The 20,323-nt window shown below is 45.5% G+C and overlaps 1 pseudogene; it reads right to left on the bottom strand.

The window, feature by feature from the left end:
• Positions 1–4,870: 4,870 nt before the first annotated feature.
• On the bottom strand, positions 4,871–8,100 carry LOC123169429 (uncharacterized; annotated as a pseudogene).
• Positions 8,101–20,323: the final 12,223 nt, after the last annotated feature.

The following is a 20,323-nucleotide window of genomic DNA, read 5'->3' as shown; positions in this document are numbered from 1 at the left end:
CTGAACTGTTGTTTAACTTTCTCATACTCCCTATCGTTAACTGCTGTTTAGTTTGTTGTTTCTATCAAAATGCATGTTCGCAACAACCGTAAGTTCCAAGTTTTACTTGTAAAACCAAATTCCTTATTCATACCATGCACATTACTCAATACTCCCTATATGTATGCTTGTTTCTGTGGATCTATAATCCAGTGTGTGGTGAAGCACCCCACGTTTGCACCTTGTCATCTCCTGTTTTATCTTACTGATGTGGCTGATGATATGAACAACATGCCATGCATATTAACCAAAATAGATACAATTATTGTCTTTGCCCTTCATCTATGCTTGTTATGTTGACATGGTAATCCAGTAGTGTGGTGAAGCTCCCCGCATTATGAACAATGCCAAATTATGTTATTGATATTTCGAACTTACTCTTTATTTTCTAATTTGAAATTGGATGGAATTGACATCACAGTTATCATCTTTGTTTATACACGTGCAAAACCTGTCATCTCTCTGCTTGTTTCAGCGTGATATGCCTGATGGCATGCACAAGTTTGCTGAAGGCTGTGAGACAAACCCAACATATATTGCAGCAAAAAAGGCAAAACATCTTGAAGATAGCGAGACAACCCCAAAGTCTTATCTTGATGCAGTCTTCAAGTTACTTGAGACTAGCAGTCAGACAAGCTCACATAATTCGCTGTATGAATCAGTTCGACTTGTTCAGTCCCAAGTTCTAGCAGAAAGGCATTCTGCAACTCAACTTCGACTTGAAGTCCTATCTCTAAGAAAGATTGCGGAGAACACCAATGAGAACCTCATTGCTAAACGGCTACACCTGGAAGCTATGACTGACATGCTAGGCCGGTCTCACAGCCTTGCTCAGTTGCTTGCGCAACAGTTCCCACACAAGCCTAACCTTTCTTGAACTGTCTTGGAAGTGGTCTTGGTTCAGTATTATTTTGTTACGTTGCAATGGTGCCCAGTTTTTGTAATCTACTTCTTCGTTGCGCTTTATGAACACTGGTGGCAAACTTCGATGCCCGGTGGATGCAATATACCATAAATCCTTTATCGTATAGTGTTGGTTTATTCTAAGTTACTATGACGTAATTTATTTATTGTACAGAGTAGGTTTGTACTTAATTCCTACTAGTTACTGCTATCATTCACTATTTGAAAAAAAAATCGGATGTAGTCGACCGGGCCGAAACATTCGCCTCTAACGGGCCTGCTTTTTAGCAGGCCACAATTGGGCCAGCCTACCACTTTTTTGGGCCTGAAAGGCCACTGGGGCCTTCACACTTTGTGTCAGGCCCACAACTTACTCGGGCCTATATTCGGCCCAAATTTTAGTTGGGCCCATGTAGCTTTGGGCCATTAACAGGCTGAATATTCTGCTGGCATGTTACGGCCCAGAAGAAACCATGGGCCTTTAGCATGCCGAAATGCATGTTGGGCCTCAATTTTCACTAGTCGTCGACGGGCCTTCAGCATGCTAAAATGTAGACCGGGCCTTTTTTGGCCCAGTTATATGATGGGCCATTACCAGGCCAAAACATATCTCGGGCCTTAGATGGCCCACTGATATCATGGGCCTTTAAGAGGCCGAAAGCTTAGTACATGCATCAACGGGCTGAATTATATGACATGCCTTTAACAGGCCCAAATTCACGTTGGGCTGAACTGTTGCCACCTTTATCACAGGCCGTTAGTGGGCCGGATGTCGCGTCGGACCATATATGGCCCATGGGCAGCACGGGCCATTCCCAGGCCGAAAGACACACCGGGCTGAAATGGGCCCATGTCTACATCGGGCCTCTAAGAGGCCGAAAGTCATTGGGCCTTAATTGGGCCCAAATATTCGGCGAACAATTAACGGGCCAGATCTGGCTTCGAGCCGTAAATGGGCCATGTTTAAACAGGCCGTTATTGGGATGGCCCACTAGTACTTGAGTAAGTACTATGGGCCTTTGACTGGGCCGGCCTTTTTAACCTATATGGGCCTCTGTTGGGCCCTGTCACGTGTCGACATATCATAGGCATGTATCCTCCATTGGACGGACGACATCTGGCCCACCGAGGAGCAGACACATGTTTCCTCCAGCCAATGATGATTTTACATGTGGAAAATCCCCATTGGTCTTGGCTGTTAACGGGTTATCGGATCCAAACCGGAACCTGATAGCTTAATGGCGACCCATTACGGTGGATGCCATGTGTCGGTCACCCTTAACGAAAGCGCTTCTATGACACGCGATTTATCATCATGGAAGTGGGACACTTCCCTGATGATAATTTTGGTAATGTCATGGAACACTTCTATGACAGTACATGTATGGCTATCTTAATTCTGTCATAAAATCGTCATGGATCTACATGCATGACAGAAAACGTGACCTACTATGACAAACACGTATCATCACAGAAGTGTTTTTTTGTAGTGTTAGCACCGCCGCCTTCGTGGTATTCAGAGACCCGTGGCTGGCGTGTAGCCACCGGAAACCCTATGCAGGCCACGCGGTGAGCTGCACGACCTCAGAAACAGGGCAAGCGGAGTGAACTTAACGTTTATTGCAAGCCCCGGACATACATGAGGTAGCTAGAGGCGTGCATGTTTCAGCAATGGAATCATAAGTTGCACACTTTCAGTAGTGTAGAATTGATGTGTGCGGTTTTGCAGTTATTTGTGAGTTGTGACTGACTGGGAATTTAGAACAATTGATCCATAAAAAAAGTACTCGCTCTGTAAACGAATGTAAGACGTGTTGTAGATCGCAATAATAAACAGCGCATTGTCCAGATGCAGTGTTAGAGGAGCTGTTTTAAGCAATAGTTTGCAGGCAACACTTAATAATAAGAAAACATGTGATGGTTGGTGGTTTGACTTCAACCATAGCGTAAAACTAGGATTTCGGACAAAGTTACATAACCATCACCGATACCAATGGCGTAAGCACCACATCAACGCAGGCCAAGTTCACAAGGACTATTACGAATCTAAAATGAAAATACTTAAAGCATACTTTCGCTGAACTGTTATCTCTGCTGTTTTTTCGCACAGGAGATCCTCAATGAAGCTACAAGGAATAACTGCCGTAGTGTATTAAGATGACCAGGACAAGACTAGAATAGGTGCCGGACGTGGCTTTTCTTTTTCTTGCTTTCTGTAGCTCGTTTTCAACTTCTTGAATGGAATTTGAAGTTTTTGCGTCTCCTTTTCGAGGGTTGGGAAATTTTTCTCCTTGCGTCATTTGTTGTTCCAGATCTTACCTTAGGGGGAGTGGCAGTTGCCTGTCGCTCCTCCTCGCGCATCCCGCTCGCGGGGACTGGACAGGTGAGGGAGTCTGGGATTACGGGGTCCTCGGGTGTCTGGGCTATGTGATATGGGCTAGACTGATGGGCCGTGAAGTTCCAAGGCAGAAGACCTTCCCCCGTGTCCAGGTAGGACTCTCCTATGCGTGGATGGCAAGATTGGTGTCCGGATATGTAATTTCCTTCCTCTACAAACCGACTCTGTACAACCGTAAGCCCCTCCGGTGTGTATATAAACCGAAGGGTTTAGTCCGTAGTGGCGATCAGAATTTACATAGGCTAGACAGCTAGGGTTTAGCCATTACGATCTTCAGGTAGATCAACTCTTGTAACTCCTATACTCATCAAACACAATCAAGCAGGACGTAGGGTTTTACCTCCATTAAGAGGGCCCGAACCTGGGTAAACATCGTGTCCCCTTTGTTCCTTGTTACCTTCGATCCTCGGACGCACAGTTCGGGACCCCCTACCCGAGATCGGCCAGTTTTGACACCGACATTGGTGCTTTGATTGAGATTTCCACTGTGTCATCGACATAAGTTTCGATGGCTCGTTCGATCATCAACAACGATGCTGTTTCCGGGGAAATTTTCCTACCTTGTCAACTTTTTGTGTTTGGCGGCTTCATTCTGCGTGCCAATTCAACCGGTCACCTTGAACAGATCGACAGCTACGCCCCTGGTCATCAGATCAGGTTCGGAAGCCTGAACTATGTCGCTGATATCCGAGGAGACTTGATCTTCGAAGGGTTCACGGCTTCGGATCCACCATCAGGCTCCGTTTAAGGATCAACTATCGTTCCTGCCATGGCCTTAGATCCAGAGCGGACCACCTTGTCTGAAGATGGGAGTATGAACCCCACCGGACCCTCTCCCACTACGGAGCTCCTTGCCGGAGACCCAGAGGCAGCCATATTATTGGCAGACCTGGAATCAAACAGGGTTCTCCCTGTTGTCAGGAAGCCGAACTCACCTCTGGATGTTAACTCTGAACTGTTGAGGTCTGCGTCCATTGGTCGCGGCCGAGCGGTGTTCATCAGGCCCAGCTCCGCAGATCCTCAGCCACCCGTACAGTTTTCACTTCTAAGCGAAGCTCTGGACTTAATGCGATCTCTCACCATCACCAAAGGATCGCTTCCGAACTACGCGTCTAGCGAGGGAAATTACCACCATAGAGGTCCTTACTTTGATGGTACTAACACTACTAGGAAAAAGCCTACTAGAAGCGCTTGTTTCTTGGCTAGCAATAGCGCGGGTGCCCGCGCTACTACTATCATGCTACAACTAAAAGTTAGTAGTAGCGCGAGTAAACCCACGCTACTACTAACATTTTAGTAGTAGCGCGGGTGCAACCCGCGCTACTAGTAATGAAATAGTAGTAGCGCATCAGGTTTTTTCCCACGCTACTACTAAAAAGTTAGTAGTAGCCCGGATGCAAACCCACGCTACTACTAACGAAATAGTAGTAGCGCGTCTGGTGTTTTCCCACGCTACTACTAACTAATTAGGAATTAAAAAATCCACCAATTCCATTCTATGCATACAATTCCAACTAAAACAAACACATATTTGCAATAAACCAGCAGCATTACACATCATTACTAATCCAAGATTTATAATAAACCGGCGGCATTAGAGCACATCCTGTAAGAGCATACATAATTGTCATGGCTTTTCATGCCTTCAATTAAAACACCTACACTTCTTGCCAAGTCACTTACTCCCAGCTAGTGTAAACACAATTACAAGCAAACCAAAATGCATAAAAACACCAAACAGTGGCATCCTATCTCTCCAGATGATCCACTCCCTCTGCATCCTTGCAAGCATCTTCAGGATAAGCAAATTCGAAAAAGTCAACTTAGCATGTACTCCCTCTGTCAACTATCCAGAGTAGATATTATCCATTGCCCTGGCCATGTTCAAGAAACACTAAATTAAGAATATTTCTACTCTAAATATAGGAGGCATCGGACAGAAAACAAAAGATGAGCAATATCATATGAGCAGAATAAAAAGGAGTTTGGACCATAGCATGGTTAACAATAAAATATAGTGCTCAAACAAAAGCAAGAGTGCAACACGTTGCCATGTTCCCCTTTCAAATATCAACACACTAAAAAGGCAATAAACATAAACATATAATTTTGGACTACAGCAAAAATTAGTTGCAGAAAGTCAGGAAGATTATATTGCTAAAGTATTCCATTTTCAGATGTTAGAATAGGATATTGCAAAAGCAAAATATATGAAGATCAAATACTGAAGCAGCTACAATGCCCGAATTGGCCTTTTACAGCAGGTGAGAAGCACACACTAAAACATTAACAACCGAGCACATCATATGTTTTGAAACTACCTAAATGGCACGACAACAACACTTCCTTTTAAATAGTTTGAGGAGACATGCATTTAATGGCAGCCACAACAGTATGCATCTAGATGCCCCCTTAACATAACATAATTCTAGATATAGTGCATGCACAAGAAGAGTACGCAAGTACGACCGCTCCGAACGAGCTGCTGATGATGAAAAGGAGACCACCAAAGGCTTTAAGAAACATGGTAAAGGCAATGACAGACTTGATCTGTAAACAAACAGAACAAAAGCCATAAAAAACAGGAACTAGGTGAATGGATCCTTAAAAAGGGAACAATGATGTACAACGGGGCAAGCGACCAGAAAGTATCCATACATCAATGTGTGGCACTGCCATCCCAATGCTGGTGGAGACCTGCTTGACAAAGAAGTTCCAACATGATAAATGCATAATCATTTTAACATGGATTAAATATAATTGGTTCTGTATAATAAGATAGAATATATATTTGGTTTCTTTATATCTAAGCATAAACCGATATGCCCAGTTATCATGGATTGATGCCTCAAAGAACAGTTGCATTGTCACATATCAAACAATAAATATAAGCATAAACACGTAAATTTGGACTGCAGCAAATCAGTTGCACAAACTCAACAGACATGAGCCTATCAAGTGGTTAAACAATAAGAATAACCTGCCACCACATTTGGAATCTTTCAGGAAGGTTGTTGTTAAAGCATTCCACTGTCAGATGCTACAACAAGATATTGCAGAAGCAAAATGTATGAAGATCAAACATCGAAGCAGCAACAATGCCAGATTTGGCATTTTACAACCAGTAAAATGGACACACTAAAATTGTTAAAACTACCTAAATGGCATGGCAACAATACTTCCTTTTTATTAGTTTAAGAAGACATGGTGCTGCAAGTCTACATTTAATGGCAGCCACAATAGTATGCATCTTGATACCCCCTTAACATGAAATAATTCTTGATATAGTGCATGCAGAAGAAGAGTACACACCAGTATGAACGCTCCGAACGAGCTGATGATGATGAAAAGGAGACCACCAAAGGCTTTAAGAAACACGGTAAAGGCAATGGAAGACTTGATCTGTAAACAAACAGAACAAAAGCCATCAAAACTAGGAACTAGGTGAATGGATCCTTAAACAAAAAACAATGATGTATAACGGGGCAAGCAACCAGAAAATATCCATACATCAATGTGTGGCTCTGCCATCCCAATGCTGGCGGATACCTGCTTGACAAAGAGGTTGAACTTCGGCTTCAGAGACTTTGCTGTTGTCCTCCATCGGTTCCAAACTCGTTGAACCTGCATGTACATTGGAAGAACCAAGCAGAAATTCGGCAATTAGAGAGCGATACTTGACCTGTACAGCAGCTCAGAAGCATAACACGGGCTAGCATAAGAACCAACACATCACTTTCTGTACTACTACCAGATAAAAAACTGAAATTCAAACAATAACATGGCCCTTGATATGGAAACAGTTCTGCAGGTATATACCAATAAAATGAGGTTAAACGAGAACCAACGGCAGAACGCCCAAAAAGGCCAAATGGTGAAGCTATAATGTGCCATTGGTGTCTGTACGACCAGCTTGGAAGCATAACACGGCTAACAACACTTAACTTAGAAAATCCGGCATTCAAATGCTCTGAACGAGCGACACAACACTTGATGTACCATACCATAGAAAATCCAGCATTCAAACGTAACTTAGCCCTTGGTATCGAACCAAAAACGCCAGCAGGGTGAAGCTAGCTAGCCAATTAGGCAGCAAATGATAAGCCCGGATGTCCACAGGTAAACTATGCATTCTGAAAGAGATGCCGTTCACGCCGATACGCTAGACCTGGAAGCTTCTAGACCATGCTCATGTGCTCCCCGTGCGTCTCTACATCTACGAATCACCACGGCGTGTCAAGATCTACCCTACACCGGCGAGATCTACCCAGACAGGACAGACCGAGGCACCGCCCGACCGGATCTCACCACATTCACCCACACAAACCAACCCTCGGGCGTCGCACCGACGACCAGGAGCTAGGGGCCTGGCTCCACCGCAGAGCGGTGCGTCGGCCCCGGGAGGTGGCAGGTCTGGGGCACGGACGAGATCTGGTGGGGCGAGAGGGGGGAGCGGGGAGGAGAGCGTACTCCTGGTAGGCGGGGAGGAGGAAGACAGAGGTGAAGAGCATCCTCCCGACAAAGGAGACGAACCCATCGCTGGCCCCTAACTCGCCGCTGCCGACGCCTCTGTCCCTCCAAGCGCAGGGCGCCTCGAGCTCCCTGCCCGCTTCTCTGGTCCTTCGTCGTGATGACGACTGGGCTGCCCGAGGAGGGGAAGAGGAGTGGGGTGGAAGGGGGTCGGTCGCCATTGCTAGTTTTTGTTTTTTTTGTTTTGCGTCGACGGACGGACGGGAGGACGGCGCAGGAGGGGATACGGGAGGTAGTGGTTGCAGGGGGTGGAGGGTGGCCGACTGACCCGTGCGTCTTATCCACAGTAGTAGCACGGGTGTACAACACGGGCTACTGCTATCCACTTAGTAGTAGCGCGGATTTAACACCACACGCTACTACTACTGCATGTCCGAGGAGGCATGATGAAAATTATTTAGTAGTAGCGCGGATTTTTTACCCTCGCTACTACTATGGGTTACTAGTAGCGCGTTTTTACTGCACTGGCTACTACTAAGTAGCAGTAGCGCGTGAAAAATAACCCACGCTACTAGTAAGCTCCCGTGTATAAGGTTTTCCCTATTAGTGTAATTTTGCTAGTTGGAAGCATAAGATGAAAATGCATATTCTTGGACATAACCCTGCCGTTTGGGCTATTGTGTGTATTGGCTTGCAAGGTGAATTCTTTGATGGGAGAGAACCGAACCGTGAAGCTACCGCGGAAGAGTTGAAGATGCTGCAATACAATGCTCAAGCTTGTGATATCCTCTTCAACGGATTGTGCCCCGAAGAAGTCAACAAAATCAGCCGTCTTGAGAATGCAAAGGAAATTTGGGATACTTTGATTGATATGCACGAAGGTACCGACTCCGTCAAGGAATCCAAATTGGATGTGCTTCAAAGTCGGCTTGACAAGTTTAAAATGAAGGATGGCGAAGGTGTCGCTGAAATGTACTCTAGGCTTGCTCTCGTCACAAATGAGATTGCCGGCTTAGGAAGTGAAGAGATTATCGATAGATTCATCATCAAGAAGATCCTAAGAGCCTTGGATGGAAAATATGATATAGTGTGCACATTGATTCAAATGATGCCCAATTACAAAGATCTCAAGCCAACAGAAGTCATTGGAAGAATTGTTGCTCATGAGATGTCACTCAAGGATAAAGAAGAGCTTCACAACAAGTCAAGTGGTGCTTACAAAGCCTCATGTGATGCTCCTACATCATCAAGTGAGAAACAAGCCTTCAATGAGGAATTGAGCCTAATGGTGAAGAATTTCAACAAGTTCTACAAGAGTAGAAGCAAAGAAAGGAGTTCCAAGTCAAGGTCCTACAATGACAAAAGATCTTCTAGTCGTGAGCGTAATTGCTACAATTGTGGAAGACCCGAACACTACTCAAATGAGTGTAAGGCTCCCTACAAAAGAAGAGAAGACTCACCTAAAAGGAGAAGTAAAAGAGAAGAATCACCTCCAAGAGAGAGAAGTAGTAGAGATGATCGCTATGAACAAAGAACCTCTCGCAGAAGCAAGGATTCGGAAAGAAAGGACAAGTCATCAAGGAGCTACACAAAACGAAGACATCAAGCTCACGTTGGTGAATGGGTATCCGGCTCCGACTCCGACCATCACTCCGAGAGAAGTTATCACTCCGACTCCGAATATACTCAAGATGAAGGTGTTGCCGGTCTAGCACTTGTGTCAACCAACTCCTATGACATATTTGACTCTCCAAATGAAGGAATTGGAAGATACTTCATGGCTAAAGGCCCAAAGGTATCACATCCCGAGTATGTTGATTTCAATAGTGATGAAGATGATTTGCTAGGTGATGATGATTTACTTGTTGACAACTCTAGTGATGAAAACTATGATGAACTTGCTATTAATCATGCTAATCAAGATAAAATGAATGGCGATGATAAGAAGGAGATTGAGCGTCTAACTAAAGAACTAAACACTCTTAAGTTAGCTCATGAAACTACCTTAGAAGATCATCGAGAGCTATTAAAGACTCATGAGAAGCTATGCTTTGAAAAGCTCAACCTTGAGCAAGAGCATGGGTTCTTAAAGGCAATCAATGATGATCTTCGTAAGAAAAGTTCTTCTTACATTGCCAAGCGTTTACTCTTGTCTACTTACATGCCACAAGTAAAATCTAGCAACAAGAACAAGAAAGATTCTTCTTCTAGTAGTAACAATGATCATCTTAAATCCAATGTTGTTGCTTCTAGTAGTTCTCTTGATTCCATTAATGATTCTCTTAGCCAAGTTACACTTGAGCAAGAAAATAGCTTATTGAAGGGAATTATAGAGAAAGGTGTTTACAAGAGCATTGCCGGAAGTAAGCAATTTGAGGAAATTGTACGCAAGCAAGGAAGGCACTGGAAGAATCAAGGTGTTGGTTTTGAACGGAAGTTCAATGCCAATGGAGTTGAGTGGGAATAAGATCAATACCCCAAGACAAAGTTTGTTCCTCAACAAGAGAAGTATGATCCTACTTCTTTCAACGGGACACAAGCTCAAGATGATCTTACACCCCAAGACCACAAGCAAAAAGGCAAGGACAAGCTTCAAGAGGAGATTGTTGCATTTGAAGAAGCTCCCAAGGCCTTGGTCAAGTGGGTTCCCAAGACTACATCAAGTTCTACTTCATCAAGTACGACTACAACTCCAAGGATTCCCATCAAGTTGATGTGGATCCCAAAGAAGAAGAACTAGAGAGTTCTTGAGGGTTACTCCGCCAACATACTTCACTAATATCATCTTGGCAAGGACAAGTGCAAACAACTTCCATATCTTGCACTAGTTCAAGGAGTCACAAACCCTCTTTTTGGTAAGACAAGGGACAAGGTAACCTAATGCTTTCATGGACATCATCTTGTGTGAACTTCGCTCTATTTCCATGGATATCCTTGTTTGTTCCTTGTGGGACTAACCCGTGTAGGTATTGAAAGTGCAACTCACTCAAATGGATTGCTCCAAATGATCTACATCAACATGGAGCATCCACATCTTCAACATCTACATTAAGTCATCATCGACAAAACTCAAGGTTAGTTCATCTCTCTTAGGGGGGATATCACATCTAGGGGGAGCTTTACTCAAAATATTGAGCTAAAACAACTCTAATGGTGTGAACACAACAATGATTTATGTAAAAGTGGTAACCCCACTTGTGCTTAAACGATGAGTATGACCTATGATCAAATGTTCTCATTTGACTCCTAAGTCAATATACTCATATATAGATGACCTAGTCATCGCCAATTGCTTGATAGATGCTAGAGTGTTTGTGCATGCTTTGTCACATATTTCATTTGCCGTTTTATTGTGTGAGCATGTTGATTGCATATTTTTATCATTCAAGGACATCCATTTGTTGCTTTGATCGTTTGTCTCTTTTTCTTTTGCCAAATGGATGGACAAGAATGCCTAAGAACTTCCTCTAGATATCTATGTTTTTCTCATCTCAAAATCTATTCATGCTACATCACAAAGTTTGATCAAGTCAGGTTCAAACCCTCTGTGTGAGGAGCACTCGAAGTCACCAATTCGTTATAGACTTAACCTTCCAAAACCTCTCTGTGCATTTCGGTCTGACCGATTCATCCTTTTCAGTCTAACCGAGTTCACTGAGTTGATCTAGGTTTTCAGTCTCGGTGCAACCGATTAGAACCTTTTGGTCACACTGAGTTGCAGTAACCGCTTGTGATCCTACATCTCGGTGCCACTGAGGTGTTCCACTCGGTCACACCGACAGGGTCAGGATATAAATACCGACGGTTCAAATTTTGGAATTTTCTCCAAAACCTCTTCGCCCGCGCGTGTCCTGCTCTGTCGTCTCGGGTCTCCGGATCGTCCTCTTGTCGCCAGTGACCTCCCGCCACTAGTCTCCGTTGCTATCAACGGAATTCTACACCGCCGTTGCCGCCGTAGCGAGCTCATCACCGAACTAGGGTATGAGTTCTAATCTTTGTGCAATTCTTACCTCCGATTCTTAGCACAAAGCAAATGCCATGTTTCTTACCACGTATGAGATCATCCTAACCAGCAAAAAGCTCCTTTAGATTAGTTTTGGTTCCAAAATTTAGGGTTAGATTTCCGTCGAACTCATCTCGGACCGACCGAGTTGTGGAAATCGGCCTCACCGGTTTGGCTTAGACCATTGCACTTGCACTTTTCGGTCTGACCGAAACTTACAAATTGGTGTGACCGAGTTCAACTCTCAGTGAAACCCTAGCAATCTCGGAGTCACCGAACTGTGTCTCGGTCTGACTGATTTCACTAGTTTAGACTCCAGAAGTTGCTTCGGTGTCACCGAGTTTAACAAATCGGTAGCTCCGAAATGCTTTCTGTGGAAAACTAAAACTAAGTTTTTGACTCGTTTGTTTGCAAAACCTCTACACTTTGTGATGCTCATCCACTCTATCTCATCTATAACTATTCACAGGGTCAGCTGTTAGTTTGCAGTGCCAGTGACTGACACAAGAGCGATTACATTAGCACCTGCAGCCACAGCATAGTAGCACCTCCAGTTGCCACTCCACCAGCTCCAACAACTTCAACAGATGCATTCGTCCTTGGAGTCCTCTTAACGCCTCCTCCCAAAGATCAAGCCTAGAGAGACGCATAGCACTATGCATTTTCAAGATTTTTGGTAACTTGTTGCCAAAGGGGGAGAAAGCGTATAGATCATAGGCTTCAAGAGAGAGAGAGAGCTTTGCTTCTTTTTGCTATCTCTTTTGCTTCTTGGTTGATACTTATTTGTGTGCTTGCTTGCTTGGATGATACTCTATGTTTATGTGTGTGAGATACTCGTTTGATCATGTGTTTGATCATATCATACCTTAGTGCTTATGCTTGAATGATGTTATTACTTATCTCTCATATATGATCATTCACTTTGTCTTGGTGATGAGTGCATATTATACTTTCTATCATTTTGAGCGCTCCACCAAGATATATGTGACATGGAAGAGTAACCCATGATTCTAATCGATTGTGCATTTGCATTCAAAAGCAAATTTCTAAATAATGCACAAATTTAGGGGGAGATCTTGCTTATCACATACTTCTCAAAGCGACGATGTATTATAATCTTATTATCGTTTGTTGAAGCTTTGATCTATATGTTGTCATCAATTACCAAAAAGGGGGAGAATGAAAGTGCAACTATCCCTGGGTGGTTTTGGTAATTCCTAACAACATATAGGTCATTGAACTAATGCTCTTTCAAGATGATCATTTCAGAAAGTTCAATGATTGGCATGGAATGGACTAGGAATGTGGACCCCTCAAAATGCTAAGGACATATATTGGTTCAAGCTCAAGACTCTACATTTTCATTTTAGTGATCCAAGATCACATTGAGTCCATAGGAAAAGCCAATACTATTAAAAGGGGATGAGGTGTTGCTTAATGGCTTGCTTGCTCAAAATGCTTAGTGATATGCTCCAAAAGCCCTCAACCACTTTCTCATATCCACATATGTCCCAAACCAAAAGTCAAACTCGACCCCACCAATTTGATCTATCCAGCGCCACCGAGTTCATTTGACATAGCCATAGCCAAAAACCCTAATCAGTTCGATCTCACTGATAGGGATCTCGGTCTCACCGAGATGGGATTGCAAACTCTCTGTTTCCCTTCTTAACATTTCGGTCTAACCGAGATGAGCAATCGGTCCCACCGAGTTCGCAATGCAAATTCTCTGTTTCCTTTTCGTAATGTTTCGGTCTCACCGAAATGAGCGATCGGTCCCACCGAGTTTGCCTGACCAACTCTCTGTTTGCCTATTACAGAAATCGGTCTCACTGAGTTTATATGATCGATCTCACCGAGATTACGTTATGCCCTAACCCTAACGAAATCGGTCCCACCGAGTTGACATGTCGGTCCCACCGAAAAGCCGAACGTTCACATTTTGAACTGAATTGGTCTGACCGAGTTGGAGTATTCGGTCCCACCGAGTTTGGTAAATTGTGTGTAACGGTTAGATTTTGTGTGGAGGATATATATACCCCTCCACCCACTCTTCATTCATGGAGAGAGCCATCAGAACGTGCCTACACTTGTACCATCCATTTTCTGAGAGAGAACCACCTACTCATGTGTTGAGACCAAGATATACCAATCCAACCACAAGAATCTTGATCTCTAGCCTTCCCCAAGTTGCTTTCCACTCAAATCATCTTTCCACCAAATCCAAATCTGTGAGAGAGAGTTGAGTGTTGGGGAGACTATCATTTGAAGCACAAGAGAAAGGACTTCATCATCAACACACCAGCTTTTACCTTTTGGAGAGTGGTGTCTCCTAGATTGGTTAGGTGTCACTTGGGAGCCTCCGTCAAGATTGTGGAGTTGAACCAAGGAGTTTGTACGGGCAAGGAGATCGCCTACTTCGTGAAGATCTACCCTAGTGAAGCAAGTCCTTCGTGGGCGATGGCCATGGTGGGATAGACAAGGTTGCTTCTTCATGGACCCTTCGTGGGTGGAGCCCTCCGTGGACTCGCGCGGCCGTTACCCTTCATGGGTAGAAGTCTCCATCAACGTGGATGTACGATAGCACCACCTATCAGAACCACGCCAAAAATCTTCGTGTCTACATTGCGTTTGCTCCATCCAAACTCCTCCCCTTTACCTTGATATGCAATGATTTTACATTCCGCTGCTATACTCTTAGAATTGCAGGTGTAGGTTGATTGCTTGACTTGTGCTAAGTTGCTAAAATCTGCCAAGACTTAAAATTGGGAAAAGGCTAGATTTTTATTTGGTCAAGTAGTCTAATCACCCCCCTCTAGACATACTTTCGATCCTACACCTGGACAATAGAGCCGGTCAGACTAGATCAATCTACGGATCAAGGGGACGCGCTCCAACACGAGACGATGGCCATCGAGCTTGGCGCGATAAGCATAACCAAACTCGGGCCAAAAACCGAACATGGATGTCATCAGAACTTCATCGTGATGTTGCCCGATACAGAGGCGCCGCACACCCCTTGTGCTTTACCGATGAGGTAATGCAGCACCAGTTTCCAGAAGGGTTTAAGCCCGTAAACATTGAAGCATACGATGGAACGACAGATCCCGCTGTATGGATTGAAGACTTTCTTCTCCATATTCACATGGCTCGCGGCGACGACCTCCACGCCATTAAATACCTCCCCCTAAAGCTAAAGGGATGAGCCCGGCACTGGTTAAACAGCCTCCCAGAGAACTCTATTGGCAGCTGGGAAGATTTGGATGATGCCTTTCGAGACAACTTCCAAGGTACTTATGTCCGGCCACCGAACGCCGATGACCTTAGTCACATAGTCCAGCAACCCGGAGAGTCAGCCCGCAAACTCTGGACTTGGTTCTTAATTAAAAAGAACCAGATTGTTCACTGCCGGACATCAAAGCCTTAGCGGCCTTTAAGCATACCGTCCGTGACGAATGGCTCGCCCGACACCTCGGTCAGGAAAAGCCGAAGACTATGGCAGCTCTTACTGCACTCATGACCCGCTTCTGCACGGGCGAAGATAGCCGGTTGGCTCATAGAAGCAATAGTACAAGCGACCCTGGCACTTCGGAGGCCAGGGATGGCAACGGAAGGCCACGACGTAACAAAACAAGCATCGAAAAAATAATGATGAAACTAAAGAAACAACGGTCAACGCTGGATTCGGTGGCTCTAAACCCGGTCAGCGGAAGAAGCCATTCAAAGGAAATAGGGACGGTCCATCTAATTTAGACAAGATACTCGACAGGCCTTGTCAGATTCATGGCACCCCCGACAAGCCTGCCAACCATTCCAACAAAAACTGCTAGGTTTTTAAGCAGGCCGGTAAGTTAAATACCGAACACAAGGGGGAAAAAGGGCCTCAAAGCAAGGATGATGATGAGCCCCGCCAACCGAACACAGGGGGACAGAAGAAATTTCCCCCTGATGTGAAAACAGTGAACATGATATATGTCACACATATCCCCAAGAGGGAGTGCAAGCGCGCACTAAAGGACGTCTACGCCGTAGAGCCTGTCGCCCCAAAGTTTAACCCGTGGTCGGCTTGTCCGATCACCTTCGATCGCAGGGACCACCCAACCAGTATCCAGCACGGAGGTTCGGCGGCCCTGGTACTTGACCCAATCATTGATGGATATCATCTCACTCGGGTCCTTATGGACGGTGGCAGCAGCCTTAACTTGATTTATCAAGATACTGTCCGTAAAATGGGTATTGACCCTTCAAGAATCAAGCCTAGTAACACCACCTTTAAAAGAGTGATACCCGTCGTAGAGGCCCGCTGCACGGGCTCATTAATATTGGAAGTAGTCTTCCGTTCACCGGATAACTTCCGAAACGAAGACTTGATCTTCGACATTGTCCCCTTTCGCAACGGTTATCACGAGCTGCTCGGACGAACTGCCTTGGCCCGTTTCAATGCAGTCCCGCACTATGCGTATTTAAAGCTCAAAATGCCCGGACCGCGCGATGTTATCACAGTCAATGGAAACATGGAGCGCTCCCTCCGTACCGAGGAGCACACCGTGGCCCTTGCAGCCGAGGTGCAGAGCGGCCTCATCAAGCCGAACACTTCATCGGTCATCAAGACCCCGGACACTGCTAAGCGAGTCCGGCCTACTCTGCAGATTGACAGCTCGGTGGATCTAGAGCTGGACTAGCAGTTTCTCCTCCGTTGATTGCCCCATAAAACCGCGGCATATGTACCGCGTGTGCATAATTCCGCACTTAAAATACCTTGGGAAACGACGGAGGCACACTGCGGACAAGGTCTATAGTGCGGCTTGACCCTATTTGGACCTTAACCTTTTTTCCTTCCTTTTTTCTCTCATATTACAGGTTCATTAAAACCTAGCTACCCTACGGTCGCGCAAGGGCTCTTTTCCAGGCCCCTTTTTGTATAAACGACCGTCGACTGCTCCCCTCAAAGGATTTTTTACCAAGGAAAAATGGCGCAGGCGTGCAGTAGGGCATCAATGGGATCTTCAAGACTACCTTTTCTTTTTAGGCCCTGTGTACAGCTTCCCTTGTGTACTAATTCTCGGCATGTAAAATAGCCTTGATGTTTATGGCATTATCTGTAATAGCACGTCTTGACATATTAATCAGAGTATAAAGGAAACATTTTATTGCCAACCCCTGTTCGGTATTGGTTTATTTTACCATCTGTATTCTCTCCTTGCTTCAGATTGCCACATATACTTTGGTCCGGCCTGAATGTCGGGGGCTCTATTCGGCCACGTATATTTTCAAAAGTCCAAACACTTCTAGGGTATACTTCGATGTCCCGAATATTGCATTATATGTATCAACTCCGAATCATGTCTTTGCTCTATAGTTGGGTTGCCCGGCTCTTGTGACAACCACCTTACGTTCCGCTAGTTCGGCTAAGGTAGTAAAGGGAGAACTACTGCGATTGTGTTTCTGGTTCGTCCGGTCAAACACCTTAGTAGAGAAAGCCAAAAACTGACTGTCATGATATGGCGAGAGCTGGTCGGCGATTCGGTGACTTACTACAAATCTTTCATGATTTGCTCCGTGTTACACGAAGGGCTATTCTTCGTCCAGCCAAGCGACAAACGCATCCTAGTTCAGACGGCCGCATACGCACCAGGGGCTAGTACTTAGCCCCACCGTCAAACTCCTATGGCTAAGTGAAAGTAATAAAGCCACATAGTCTGATTGCCTGGTTTGCTGCGTAGACACCTCCTTTAAGGACCAAGAAGTTGGGTCAAGTGTGATAACGCGCTATACCGAACATCCCCATAGCATCTCCGTGGGGGCTGAAGCCGACGACTGGCAAACTTTCAGAATTAAAACGGCCGCACAAGAGGAAAATAATTCCAGATAAAGGCATAAATATATTAGAAGCCTTAGTTCATAAAACAAAGTTTGGACAGCCCTGATACATTTACTCAAATATAACATCCTTTGAGCATTGACCCTCTACTATTCGGGCACCCGCTAGGACATCTTCAAAGTACCTCTCTGGCTTGCGGTGGTCCTTGCCTTCTGGCGGGCCTGCGGTTGCCACGTCGGTGGCCTTCATCTTCACCCAGTGCATCTTGACACGGGCAAAGGCCATCCGCGCACCCTCTATGCACGCCGAGCGCTTCACAGCTTCGACTCGGGGCAGCGCATCGATGAGTCGCCTCACCAAGCCGAAGTAGCCGCTAGGAATGGGTTCAGCTGGCCAAAGTCGGACTATGATATCCTTCATGGCCAAGCTGGACATCCTATGCAGCTCCGACAGTTGCTTCATCTAGTTGTTCAACAGCGTCAGGTGCTCCAGCGCCAGGAACTGTGACCAGAACAGCTTCTCGGTCGAGTTCCCCTCCTGGGCTCGGAAGAACTGTGTGGCGTCGGCGGCACTACTCGGAAGATCCGCAAAGGCGGTTGGAGAACTCCACAGTCGAGTGAGCAAGGCATATCTTTGACCCCCAAATATACTCTGCAAAAGAAAGGGCTTACCGGCCGCTATCTGTTCGGCCTGCCGGATCTACTCACGAGCACCCCGGGACTCAGTCCGCGCCTCTTTGGCCTCTTGGAGGGCTTTGGCGAGTTCGGCTGCTTGGGCCGTAGTCTTCTCCTCCAAGGCCTCGCACTGGCCGATGGCGTCATTCAGCTCTTGCTCCACTTCGGGCACCCTCTCTTCATGCTGGCGGCACGCGACCTATTCGGTCTTTAATTCCGTAGCCGCTTTGTCAGCGGCTGCTTTATTCGCCTTCGCCTCCTCCTTGGCTTGGGCAAGGGCGCTCTTGAGGGTCTCGACCTCGGCCGCGCCAGCTGCACACATCATCACAACAGTACATGACTTAAACTATGAATTTGCATATCACTTCAGGTATATGATCAACCTTTTAAAAGTACACGCATACCTTGCATCTCATCGAACCGCTTGTTAATACAGTCGATTTCATCATCAGCCAACTTCAGTTTCCGATTAAGCTCGGAAACTTCGGCAGCCTGGCACTACAAAAAAATACACTTCCGTGATGATACGTGTTTGTCACAGTAGGTCACGTTTTCTATCATGCATGTACATCCATGATGATTTTATGACAGAATCAAGATAGTCATACCTGTGTTGTCGTAGAAGTGTTCCATGACATTACCAAAATTATCATCACGGAAGTGTTCACTTCCATGAAGATAAATCGCGCGTCATAGAAGTGCTTTCGTCAAGGGTGACCGACACATGGCATCGACCGTAACGGGTCGCCGTTAAGCTACCGGGTCCGGTTTTGGATCCGATAACCTGTTAACAGCCCGAACCAATGGGGATTTTCCACGTGTAAAATTCTCATTGGCCGGAGGAAACACGTGTTTGCTCACCGTTGGGACATATGTCATCCCCTCATTGGACAGGAGGCGCCTATGATACGTTGACACATGGCACAGCCCAACACAGGCCCATTCCGGTGAAAAGGCTGGCCCAGCTAAAGGCCCACCATGTTTTTTCAGACACTAGTGGGCTGGCCCGTTAACAGCCTGCCATGTTTTGGGCCAAATTGATCTTGCTGATCGGGCCTGTTCACAGCCTGCCGTATTTTGGGCCAAATTACAGCCCATATCGGATCAGGCCCGTTAACAAACCACTGTTATTTTGGGCCCAATTTCAGACAGGTTTGTATTTCAGCCTATTAAATACGTGCCTTGCTGCCCCTACTGTCACTGGGAAAGGACACCGCAAGATTGAACCCAAAGCTAAGCACTTCTCCCATTGCAAGAAAGATCAATCTAGTAGGCCAAACCAAACTGATAATTCGAAGAGACTTGCAAAGATAACCAATCATACATAAAAGAATTCAGAGAAGATTCAAATATTGTTCATAGATAAACTTGATCGTAAACCCACAATTCAACGGTCTCAACAAACACACCGCAAAAGAAGATTACATCGAATAGATCTCCACAAGAGAGGGGGAGAACATTGTATTGAGATCCAAAAAGAGAGAAGAAGCCATCTAGCTAATAACTATGGACCCGAAGGTCTGAGGTAAACTACTCACACATCATCGAAGAGGCTATGGTGTTGATGTAGAAGCCCTCCGTGATCGATGCCCCTCCGGCGGAGCTCCGGAACAGGCCCCAAGATGGGATCTCACGGGTACAGAAGGTTGCGGTGGTGGAATTAGGTTTTTGGCTCCGTATCTGGTAGTTTGGGGGTACATAGGTATATATAGGAGGAAGGAGTTCGTCGGTGGAGCAACAGGGGGCCCATGAGCCCAGGGGGTAGGCGCGCCCCCTACCTCGTGCCCTCCTGGTTGATGTCTTGACGTAGGGTCCAAGTCCTCTGGATCACGTTCGTTCCGAAAATCACGTTCCCGAAGGTTTCATTCCGTTTGGACTCTGTTTGATATTCTTTTTCTGCGAAACTCTGAAATAGGCAAAAAACAACAATTCTGGGTTGGGCCTCCGGTTAATAGGTTAGTCCCAAAAATAATATAAAAGTGTATAATAAAGCCCAATAATGTGCAAAACAGAAT

The sequence above is a fragment of the Triticum aestivum genome, chromosome 7D (assembly GCF_018294505.1).
Source record: "Triticum aestivum cultivar Chinese Spring chromosome 7D, IWGSC CS RefSeq v2.1, whole genome shotgun sequence".
Classification (NCBI taxonomy): domain Eukaryota; kingdom Viridiplantae; phylum Streptophyta; class Magnoliopsida; order Poales; family Poaceae; genus Triticum; species Triticum aestivum.
This window is presented reverse-complemented; position numbering and strand designations above follow the sequence as displayed.